The following is a 12,298-nucleotide window of genomic DNA, read 5'->3' as shown; positions in this document are numbered from 1 at the left end:
GCCTGCATGCCCACGTTCAAACCCTGGCTTTCACATTTACTTCCTGTATGAGTTAGTTTTGGAGGCTTCAACCCTGTATGCTTTCTGTCCTCATGTGAAAAATGGTTATAACTGATCTCAAGGAATATTTGAAAATGTTAGTCTGTTTAGAGTGCTTAGACTATTACTTGACGTATAATAAAGATTTAAATCCTTCAGAAGAAAATTACATGTTCACCGTAAGTCAGCTTGCTTGCACAGTCTAAATAAGAACGTTTTGCACACTTGGAGACTTGAACCAGGTTGTGCTAATTACCAATTATTAAAAAAGCGTACTGATACAGTAATGGTGGCTGTATAACATCATGCAGTGTTAAAACCCATAGAACTTTGTAGCACAGAGTGAACCTTACTATATGCAAATTTTTTAAACTCCTTAGGAAGTCGATGGATCCAGGATGGAATGAATGTAACAAAATAACTGTATGACACGTGTGGAACAACCTTAATGAGTAGGCTAGGTGTGCTGACCTGAGTGACTTTGGAAGGCAAAAGAACTGCCCATAAGTACTGTAGTCTAGTTAATAAAATTGTTTCCATGTGGTTACAGGTTAACAGTTCTGATTGTTACGCATTTTACTGCTGCACATGTAGACTGAAATTGAACAATTAAGAAAATGTGTAGCAGATGGTGGGAACTAGGCTTCTCATTGTTGAAGTGGAAGTTTATAGATCAGCAAGAGGAGTAACGGATTCGAGTTGGAGACATTAGTAAGAACTCGTATTTAACTTAATGCTGATACAGATGTCTAAGTATAGAAATATTTACAGATACGTGTGTATAGACATGGGTGAGTATATACATGTCTATTTCTTTGTTCTATCAGCTGAAAGTGCCTAAAGAGACGATAACCCATTGGCATCAAGCACAACTAGCACACAGATCTTGGTTTCTAATACCATTCTCCCAAAAAAGGAACCAGAGTTCCTTGTTGAGTTGACAGATTCTAGGACAGAGGTAGGTAATAATACATGGTGAACCTGGAGCATCTTAAATTGCCGGAAAGTAAGAGTGCTAACAAACAAACAGACAAACACTTTGATGGAGAATTTGACAAAGGAAAAAGACACAGGAGCCAAATTGAAGAGCTCCCAGTGAATGGCCAAAGCTATAACAATTTGAGCAGCAAAATAAATACAGTAATACCGAATTATAACCAAAAGTGTAAAATCAAGATCTAGAAGCCTATACTGAAATAAATGATTGAATTAATTACTAAATGGGAGACAGGAGATAAATCTCCTGTGAAGTCAATTTCAAATAAAATATGTCAATGTTCTACCTTAAAGGGGGGAGAGGACAACTCCCCACTTCTTATGCGTGGCTTGTACATAGGGACTTCCTTCAAAAGGATATGGTACGGAGTAACTTTACAGTGGAGAAGCCTGAGAAACACTACTTCAGCCAGGTGATCAAGTCAACATCTGCAATGATGTCATGTTAATTGTATGTTCCTTTGATGTGACACGATGAAAATGGCACTTCTGTGGTCTTTCTCCCAAAAACCTGTTTCATCCATCTAATCATGAGAAAAACATCAGACAAATTCCAGTAGAGGGACATCGTCTAATATACCTGACCATACTCCTTAAAACTGTCAAGGTCATCAAAACCAAGGAGTGTCTGAGAATTGTCACAACAAAGAGGAGCCTAAGGAGACATGACAACTAAATATAATGTGGTAAATACTAAAGGAAATCTGAGTAACCTATAGACTTTAGTTAATAATAGTGTATCAATATTGGTTCATTACTTGTAACAGATATAACATACAAAGTAAGATGGTTAAAAAAATGTGTGGGGGGTGGGGACACGGGAACACACTGTCTTCTCCATTTTTGTGTAAAACTTCTGAAAAATAACATCTAGTAATAAATTATTTTAAAGGCACAGAGGAGTAACCGCAGCCTTGGATGTTTAAAATGATGGGCATGAGGTTTTAAGCACACTCAAGTTTTGAAACTACCATTAATCCAGTGTGAAGTAGACAAATTATCTGAAGAAAGAGTAAGTTTATAGTCTAGACGCTGCATTTTGAAGCTTCAGTTGATCCCCTACAGAACTAAAACTCATTCAACCAGGGGTTGATCCTGACTTCTGGAGGGAAAATCCCTCACCGAGCGAGACCAGGTTCCTTTAGTTCTCTACATCAAATCCCAATACAAAGCCATCTGAGCAGGAGTCCAGACATTCTCCGTCCTATGGAAAGAACTCTGGAAAGTCCACATCCAGAATGCCAACAGTCCTTGACACATTTCACCAAGGGCTCAAGGGGGAATTTGTTATTTTTACACAATATGAGAAGAGGCAAGAGATGTAAGAATTGGTTGGGGTTAAGGTGAGTTTCAGATGGGTCTGTGCAAGATAGTTTTAGCGAGTTATGTATCCCTAATTCGATCCTATGTTATAAATGCACATATCACTGGGTTTTATGTTTTTGAGGATGATGAATTCGTAAAAAGGTTTAATACAGGCTTGGCTGTTACTAAGTGCATGATTTTGTATTCTGCCCCCCATGTGATGTATAATTTCTCAGATGAGCCAGAGCAACAAGTAATGCCTGCAGGGATGACAGAGTCAATAGGGGCTTTAAAGAAAGGTCAGCATCTCACCTTGTGATGATGCTAAGAGCAAGGACTAGAACTTCTAAGCATTTCTCAGGTGCTAAGAATTGCGTAGAGGAGCTGTGGTGGCGCAAAGAGCTAAGCATTTGATTACTGATGAAAGGTTAGCGGTTCGAACTTAACCCATTGGCTTTAGAGAGAGACCAGTTGGTCTGCTCCTGTAAAGATTACAGCCTAAAAAGCCTAACGGGGCAGTTCTACTCTGTCTCATGGGGTCATTGTGAGTCAGAATCAACTCGATGGTATACAACAACAAGTATTACTGTAAATAGTGTTTTAACATGTCTGTTTATTGTGCCAAGGTGCTGAAGCGTGTGAGCAAAAAAAACTGTAATGAAAATACATGGGAATTCCATCATTTAGAGACAGCTAGTCTTTAAAAAAATAATAAAATAAAAAAATTTTTTTTTTTTTTTTTTAGTCTTTAGTGTTTGGCACCCTGGGGGCACAGTGGTTAAAGAGCTGGCTTGATAACCAAGATTGGCAGTTCGAATCCAACAGCCGCTCCTTGGAAACGCTATGAGGGCCATTCTACCCTGTCCTATAGGGTCGCTATGAGTCGGAATCGACAGCAGCAGGTCTTTTAGAGTATCGTGTGTGTGAACATAGATTCTTGTGTTCTTAAGACACTATTATTCCATAAATAAATTTTCCATATTCTTTTGCATGGCATTAATTTTTATACTATCATGTTAATGAGTTAAGAGTAGCAAAAATGCTCTTGTGGGTGTGCATATATAATACAGTCTTTTAACCAATGTTTGTTTTTTTGTTTCTTAATTAGAAAAGCCTTGTCAGTGTCCTTTTAATTTTGTACTGGTTGCTTGACTGACTGATTGTTTAGTTTCAATTCTAAAGCCTAACCACCTGGGTTCAAGTGCAAGCTCTGACACTTATTAGCCGTTTGACGTAAGCCAAGTTACTTAGAGTCTCTGGGACACAGTTTGTCCTCTGTAAGGTGGGAACTATGCTTTCCAGCATAGAATATTCATCTTTCCAAGTCAAATTAATAAAGGACCTGATTTTCTTTAAATATTTTACGTATCTTTGGTGAGTTTGAGACCAAGGATTTATTACAATTAGAGGGCATTGATGAGAAAATCATTTCTATTACTGATCTTGTAAAGACAGCCAAGGTCTCCCTTCAATAATTTTTACTTCTGTGGGCAATAAAGTCAATTTGAGAGGCAGCAGGGGCATGATGAAAGGAATTACCAAGTCATGACGATTACAGTAAAACCAGCAAAAACCAGAACCTGTGTAAGGTGGAAACCTGTCAGAGAAGAAAAACGCAAATATTTTCCACTAATAAAGAGCGATAGAAAGTGGAAAGGCTGCACCTTGTCAAAGGCGGGAAACTTTTGAGACTGGGAAAACAAGGCAGTCCCCGGTGAGCTCTGCCTCTCAGGTTTCACTGCATAATAGAAACCTAAAAAGATACAGAAGATAAGTCATCAAATGATTTCCACCTAATGACAGTTTTTTTTACACAAGAGTATTCTGTAAAGGAAAGAGCAAATCAAAAGTATAAACGTGGTAAGTCTTCCATAAGTCGGAATCAACTCAACGGCACTGGGCTTGGTTTTTTTTGGTAAGTCTTCCATAAGAACTTTGACAAAACTAAAAAACAGCATTGTCTATGCAGGAAACAAATGTATGGAATGATTGGAAAATAATACCCATTGCCCTTGAATCAATTCCGATTCATAGCGACCTTACAGGACAGAGTAGAACTACCCCATAGAGTTTCCAAGGAGCACCTGGCGGATTTGAACTGCTGACCTCTTGGTTCGCAGTTGTAGCACTTAACCACTACGCCACCAGGGTTTCCTTACTAAGGATAAGATGTACCAAAAAAAGCCACACACACACACAAAAAGGACAGTGGTAAGTACCTTTCGCCCTAACTCATACATCATAATTCAGGGACTACTTGTACTTCATAGTAGATGTTAAGTCACAGATCCTACCCTAAAAATTATTAAGGGTAGATGAAGCTGTTGGAAACTTGATAATCTAATTTTGCATTAATGTTCATATGAAGAAATACCACCCTATCAAATGCTTTGGAGCCCTGGTGGTGCAGTGTTTAAGTGCTCGGCTGTTAACTGAAAAGTTGGTGGTTCAAACCTACCAGCCACTCTGCAAGAGAAAGACGTGACAGAGCTTCTGTAAAGATTGGAAGACTCTCTGGGACAGTTCTCCTCTGTCACATTGGGTCACTATGAGTTGGAATCAACAGCTATGAGTATGGTTTTTGGTTTTTTTATCAAATGCTTTAGGAGCCCTGGTGGTGCCCTGCTTAAGCACTTGGCTGCTAACAGAAAAGTCAGCGGTTTGAACCCACCAGCTGCTCTGCAGCAGAAAAGACTTGGAGATGTGCTCTAGTAAAGAATCAGCCTAGGTAGCCCTATAGGGGTTGCTATGAATCAGAATCTACCAGATGGCACACTACAACAATCAATTGCCTGTAGAAATATTGTAGAGATAATTTTTCTTTAGGGGAAGATGAGTCCAAATGCATTTTACAGGCTTCCTTATCCACACCTGAAAGAACATTTTGGAATAGAAAACAAGGAAAATAGGTAAAATAGATAACCTTAAAAAAAAAATAAAGGTGTGTAGTTACTCTTGGAATAACCGTCAAGTGAATTTATAATTACATTTAGAAATTAAAGATTTAAGCAAAAATATGTCATCAAAGTTTATCTGAAAGGTATTGGAGTTTATCATTCATCTCAAGTGTGCAATAGAATAACAAGTGTAAAAAAGAACAACCCAATTTTTTTTTTAAGTTATTGCCATTTGTAAAGAGAAGGTTGGTGACCTAAGTTACACATGCCTTGGCCCTCCAGGCCGCACACTCCAAGTCTGGCCCTTAGAAAGTCTCAGGAACTAAGCACAAAATGAGTCTCTACCCCCAAGGTGCATGAGGGATAGAAATGGAAATGATGCTTGATGGGGCGTCAGGATAAAACCAAACATTCGCACAGGCACAGTTTTGCCTTTTTGCATCTCCTACACAGACAGTTGCAGTGCTTTCTTAATTAAATGGCTTAAATAAATTCTAATTGCAGGAGCAGTTTCTGAGTCGAACCACTTCAGCACATCAACCCTCTAGCCCCCAGAAATGAGCGCCTCATTCGTAGGACGCATGTCTCTACTCCCTCACAAAAATTGCATTCAAGAGGAAAACATCGCAGTTTCCAACGTAAGCGGTCCCCCAACTCTCAGCTTTAACCTCAAGCTGTCCGAAATATTAACACTAAAAAGACTCTAGTGTTTCCAAACCCAAGAATAGGAGCCGCCCCTGGAGGGAAGCCGAGGGGAGGTTCGGCCCCGCCCACCGTCGCGTCACCTGCCCAGCCTGACTTCTGTCCATGCCCCGCCCTTGGCCTGCTGGCCCCGCCCCCGGCCTGCTGGCCCCGCCCCGACGTCGCCTCGGGCGCGCGCCTGCGCAGTTTACTGCGGAAGCGGATTGCGCGGGGCCAAAGTCACGGTGAGGTGATTTTCCGTCTTTCTGGTCTAAGCGTGCGCTTCGTGGTCCCCGTCCTCCACACCCGTCCCGGGAGCCGCTCCGGACGTTAAAGTCCCCGCACCCGGCCTTCCCACCGCCGGAGATACCGGCGCGGCCGTGAGACGTTCCGGCCTTCGGGCTCCGCCGCCGGCGGGGACCCGCACCTGTTTAGGTGTAAAATCGCGCTGAAGAGGGTCCCCGCCCCGGCCTTTCTACCCTCGGGCCGTGCACACGCCGCCTGCCGCGTGGTTTTCCTGCTTAAAACCTTCCCTGACCCCCGCCCACCTGCGCCGGGTCAAGTCCTCACCGGCGATCCATTCAGGACCTTCGCCTGCTCCTTCCCAGGCTAGCCCTCGAAGGCAGCGCCGGCCGCCCGCCCTCTCCTGGTCCTGGGACTCTCAGACCCCACCTCAGGAGACCCCGACCTCGCGTCTTCCTCTCCTTCGCAGTCCTCGCTTCCTTCCGGACCTCCGTGTGGGAGAGGGGATCCGGGTGTGCCCTGTGACACCCCGTGTTCTTCCGTCCCCATCCCACCCCGCGGAAAGTGTGCTCCTCCTGGGCAGCAGGCATCTCATTCCATTCCTGTGCACATGTGGACGAGGGGATGGAGAGAAATACAACTATTAAAAGTTAGAAAACAAACATGATGGAGAACAATAAACAGATGGCAAAATGGGCTGGGGGGGGGGCTTGCAAACAAACCGTAAGAGTGAAAGAGAATAGCAAACCGAGAGAGTAGCAGGAGAGAAGAGAACGTAGGAAAATCTAGAGAAAAGGGAGGATCTCCAGAGAGTGAATGGGAGCAAAATATGGAGAGGGGTCTTTAGTCCGCAGTAGGAGTGGGGGCGACGGGTGGGCGGGTCACTTCAGACAAAGAATGGGGGGCAGAGGAGATAAAAAGATTTGGACCCATAGCAGACAGAGTGACTTGGTGGCAGGAAAGAAAGGAGCGCAGAGTGACAGGGAGATCACAGGGAGGACCAGCAGGGAGGGAACTCAGGGAACTGGGGGTAGTAGAGAGCAGGGGCAGAGGGGGGAACAGATGGGAGGAGAGAGAAGCAGAAATATGTGGAAATGGGGGATAGTGGGAGACTTTAGGGGAAAAAACAGGTGAAACAGGTTGCAGAAGTGGGGCTGAATGGGTGTAGCAGCTGAGAAGGGGAGAAACAGCAGGACAGAAGAGAGGAGGGAAGCAAATGAAGGGCAGAAATTGAGGGAAGGAAACAAAACGAGAAATACATACAAAGATAGGGAAACGTGGAGAAAGAGGGGGACCCATATCCACATGAGTGGGGAGTTGATGGCATAAGGACGATTGTTTCTTATATATTTGTGCCTTTATAATCTAGTTAATATAAATTTTGTTTATATAGGAGAGTGAGAATTGCAAAACTCTTGTCTATAAAAAAACCAAAAACCCATTGCCATTGAGTGGATTCCAACTCATAGTGACCCTATAGAACAGAGTAGAACTGCTCCATAGAGTTTCCAAGGAGTGCCTGGTGGATTCGAATTGCCAACCTTTTGTTTAGCAGCATAGCTGTTAACCGCGCTACACCACCAGGGCTTCCCCTGTCTACAAGGCTGTTGCATTTTATGATTATTAGTGTCAGAAGATGACTTCCATGGCAACCCCTGTTCAGCCAGAGGGCAGTGACTTGTCGCAGTCCATTCTGGGTCACCCTCTGTCATTTTCCTCGGATGGATAGATGGAGAGCTGAAGTGGGACAAAGAATTACTCCCTGGTGGTGCAGTGGTTAAGCACTCAGCTGCTAACCAAAGGGTGGGCAGTTCGAACTCACCAGCTGCTCCCGGGAGAAAAAAGCCCTAGCAATCTGCTCTCATGAAGATTACAGCCTTGGAAACCCTATAGGGCAGTTCTGTCCAGTCCTGTGGGGTTATGAGTCAGAAGTGACTTCATGGCACCCAACAACAATCACCACATAAGCCGTTGCGGTCGAGTCAGTTCCGACTCATAGTGACCCTCCGTAGTACCTTTTTTTTTTCGAAATAGTAAAGCAAAAAAAGTTTTATTCGGTGTATATTCAAAAAGGCACAAGTGGGAAGCAGACAAGCATGCTGCCAGAGCCATGTCTGCCCAAGTCCAAGGAAATATTACAGAACAGACTAAAGTGGGAAACCGAACAAGCATGCTGCCACAGTTGTGTCATCTGAGTCCAAAGAATATTATAGAGTCATTAGTGGACAAAATCATTGAAAGCTTTACCTTTTCACAGATTGGCTAGAAACTGATCTTACACTTTGAATCACGTTTCTTAGCAATCATTGCTACAGGTTTCAGTCAGGAGGGTCTTCATTGGTCCAACAAATTTTCTATTCACTAAATGCTGATAGAAAAAGATAAGTGTGGAAAGTCTTTTTGTATTTTGTTTGATCGGCTTAGGTGAAAGTTTCCCTAAAAGACATTTTCCAAGATGATCCTATCTATTGTCTTTATACTTCAGGGCCCAGTTGATGTGTCTTTGTGAGTCCTTGTGAGCCCAGCTTCAGCTGGGTCACATTCTCTATGCTCAAGGACAGAGAATAATGATTCCAGTATTACTTTCTTTTTTTTTTTTTTAATTAACTTTTATTAAGCTTCAAGTGAACATTTACAAATCCAATCAGTCTGTCACATGTAAGTTCACATACATCTTACTCCCTTCTCCCACTTGCTCTCCCCCTATTGATTCAGCCCTTTCAGTCTCTCGTTTTGTGACAATTTTGCCAGCTTCCCTCTCTCTCTATCCTCCCATCCCCCCTCCAGACAAGAGTTGCCAACACACTCTCAAGTGTCCACCTGATTTAATTAGCTCACTCTTCATCAGCATCTCTCTTCCCCCTGCTGACCAGTCCCTTTCCTGTCTGATGAGTTGTCTTCGGGGATGGTTCCTGTCCTGTGCCAACAGAAGATCTGGGGAGCATTGCCGCCGGGATTCCTCTAGTCTCAGTCGGACCATTAAGTTTGGTCATTTTATGAGAATTTGGGGCCTGTATCCCACTGATCTCCTGCTCCCTCAGGGGTCCTCTGCTGTGCTCCCTGACAGGGCAGTCATCGATTGTGGCCGGGCACCAACTAGTTCTTCTGGTCTCAGGATGATGTTGGTCTCTGGTTCATATGGCCCTTTCTGTCTCTTGGGCTCTTAGTTGTCGTGTGACGTTGGTGTTCTTCATTCTCCTTTGCTCCAGGTGGGTTGAGACCAATTGATGCATCTTAGGTGGCCGCTTGTTAGCATTTAAGACCCCAGACGCCACATTTCAAAGTGGGATGCAGAATGTTCTCATAGTAGAATTATACTTAGAAGTCCCCTCAAACCATGTTCCCCAGACCCCCCCCCCCGCTCCGCTGACCTTTGAAGCATTCATTTTATCCCGGAAACTTCTTTGCTTTTGGTCCAGTCCAATTGAGCTGACCTTCCATGTATTGAGTGTTGTCTTTCCCTTCACCCAAAGCAGTTCTTATCTACTGATTAATCAATAAAAAACCCTCTCCCTCCCTCCCTCCCTCCCCCCTTCGTAACCACAAAAGTATGTGTTCTTCTCAGTTTTTACTATTTCTCAAGATCTTATAATAGTGGTCTTATACAATATTTGTCCTTTTGCCTCTGACTCATTTCACTCAGCATAATGCCTTCCAGGTTCCTCCATGTTATGAAATGTTTGACAGATTCGTCACTGTTCTTTATCGATGCGTAGTATTCCATTGTGTGAATATACCACAATTTATTTATCCATTCGTCTGTTGACGGACACCTTGGTTGCTTCCAGCTTTTTGCTATTGTAAACAGAGCTGCAATAAACATGGGTGTGCATATATCTGTTTGTGTGAAGGCTCTTGTATCTCTAGGGTATATTCCGAGGAGTGGGATTTCTGGGTTGTATGGTAGTTCTATTTCTAACTGTTTAAGATAACACCGGATAGATTTCCAAAGTGGTTGTACCATTTTACATTCCCACCAGCAGTGTATAAGAGTTCCAATCTCTCCGCAGCCTCTCCAACATTTATTATTTTGTGTTTTTTGGATTAATGCCAGCCTTGTTGGTGTGAGATGGAATCTCATCGTAGTTTTAATTTGCATTTCTCTAATGGCTAATGATCGAGAGCATTTTCTCATGTATCTGTTGGCTGCCTGAATATCTTCTTTAGTGAAATGTGTGTTCATATCCTTTGCCCACTTCTTGATTGGGTTGTTTGTCTTTTTGTGGTTGAGTTTTGACAGAATCATGTAGATTTTAGAGATCAGGCGCTGGTCGGAGATGTCATAGCTGAAAATTCCTTCCCAATCTGTAGGTGGTCTTTTTACTCTTTTGGTGAAGTCTTCAGATGAGCATAGATGTTTGATTTTTAGGAGCTCCCAGTTATCGGGTTTCTCTTCATCATTTTTGGTAATGTTTTGTATTCTGTTTATGCCTTGTATTAGGGCTCCTAGGGTTGTCCCTATTTTTTCTTCCATGATCTTTATCGTTTTAGTCTTTATGTTTAGGTCTTTGATCCACTTGGAGTTAGTTTTTGTGCGTGGTGTGAGGTATGGGTCCTGTTTCATTCTTTTGCAAATGGATATCCAGTTATGCCAGCACCATTTGTTAAAAAGACTATCTTTTCCCCAATTAACTGACACTGGGCCTTTGTCAAATATCAGCTGCTCATACGTGGATGGATTTATATCTGGGTTCTCAATTCTGTTCCATTGGTCTATGTGCCTGTTGTTGTACCAGTACCAGGCTGTTTTGACTACTGTGGCTGTATAATAGCTTCTGAAATCAGGTAGAGTGAGGCCTCCCACTTTCTTCTTCTTTTTCAGTAATGCTTTGCTTATCCGGGGCTTCTTTCCCTTCCATATGAAATTGGTGATTTGTTTCTCTATTCCCTTAAAATATGACATTGGAATTTGGATCGGAAGTGCGTTATATGTATAGATGGTTTTTGGTAGAATAGACATTTTTACTATGTTAAGTCCTCCTATCCACGAGCAAGGTATGTTTTTCCACTTAAGCATGTCCTTTTGAATTTCTTGTAGTAGAGCTTTGTAGTTTTCTTTGTATAGGTCTTTTACATCCTTGGTAAGATTTATTCCTAAGTATTTTATCTTCTTGGGGGCTACTGTGAATGGTATTGATTTGGTGATTTCCTCTTCGGTGTTCTTTTTGTTGATGTAGAGGAATCCAAGTGATTTTTTTATGTTTATTTTATAACCTGAGACTCTGCCAAACTCTTCTATTAGTTTCAGTAGTTTTCTGGAGGATTCCTTAGGGTTTTCTGTGTATATAATCATGTCACCTGCAAATAGTGATAACTTTACTTCCTCCTTGCCAATCCGGATACCCTTTATTTCTTTGTCTAGCCTAATTGCCCTGGCTAGGACTTCCAGTACGATGTTGAATAAGAGCGGTGATAAAGGGCATCCTTGTCTGGTTCCCGTTCTCAAGGGAAATGCTTTCAGGTTCTCTCCATTTAGAGTGATATTGGCTGTTGGCTTTGCATAGATGCCCTTTATTTTGTTGAGGAATTTTCCTTCAATTCCTATTTTGGTAAGAGATTTTATCATAAATGGGTGTTGAACTTTGTCAAATGCCTTTTCTGCATCAATTGATAAGATCATGTGGTTTTTATCTTTTGTTTTATTTATGTGATGGATTACATTAATGGTTTTTCTGATATTAAACCAGCCTTGCATACCTGGTATAAATCCCACTTGATCATGGTGAATTATTTTTTTGATGTGTTGTTGGATTCTATTGGCTAGAATTTTGTTGAGGATTTTTGCATCAATGTTCATGAGGGATATAGGTCTATAATTTTCTTTTTTTGTAATGTCTTTACCTGGTTTTGGTATCAGGGAGATGGTGGCTTCATAGAATGAGTTGGGTAGTATTCCATCATTTTCTATGCTTTGAAATATCTTCAGTAGTAGTGGTGTTAAGTCTTCTCTGAAAGTTTGGTAGAACTCTGCAGTGAAGCCGTCCGGGCCAGGGCTTTTTTTTGTTGGAAGTTTTTTGATTACCGTTTCAATCTCTTTTTTTGTTATGGGTCTATTTAGTTGTTCTACTTCTGAATGTGTTAGTTTAGGTAGGTAGTGTTTTTCCAGGAATTCATCCATTTCTTCTAGGTTTTCAAAT

At 42.2% G+C, this 12,298-nt stretch overlaps 2 protein-coding genes across 2 annotated transcripts in view; both read left to right on the top strand.

Moving 5' to 3' along the window:
- The window catches only part of LOC100655051 (zinc finger protein ZFP2-like), a 67,000-nt gene extending 61,044 nt beyond the window's left edge, over positions 1 to 5,956 (top strand). The window contains exon 8 of the transcript XR_010323404.1: positions 420 to 5,956. The gene's annotated coding sequence lies outside the window, so the exon portion shown is untranslated. The remainder of the gene's footprint in view (positions 1 to 419) is intronic.
- Positions 5,957 to 6,124: 168 nt separating this feature from the next.
- The window catches only part of LOC135227221 (zinc finger protein 883-like), a 36,489-nt gene continuing 30,315 nt past the window's right edge, over positions 6,125 to 12,298 (top strand). Inside the window, 1 exon segment of the mRNA XM_064294197.1 lies at positions 6,125 to 6,163. The gene's annotated coding sequence lies outside the window, so the exon portion shown is untranslated.

Source organism: Loxodonta africana, chromosome 11 (genome assembly GCF_030014295.1).
Source record: "Loxodonta africana isolate mLoxAfr1 chromosome 11, mLoxAfr1.hap2, whole genome shotgun sequence".
NCBI lineage: Eukaryota > Metazoa > Chordata > Mammalia > Proboscidea > Elephantidae > Loxodonta > Loxodonta africana.
This window is presented reverse-complemented; position numbering and strand designations above follow the sequence as displayed.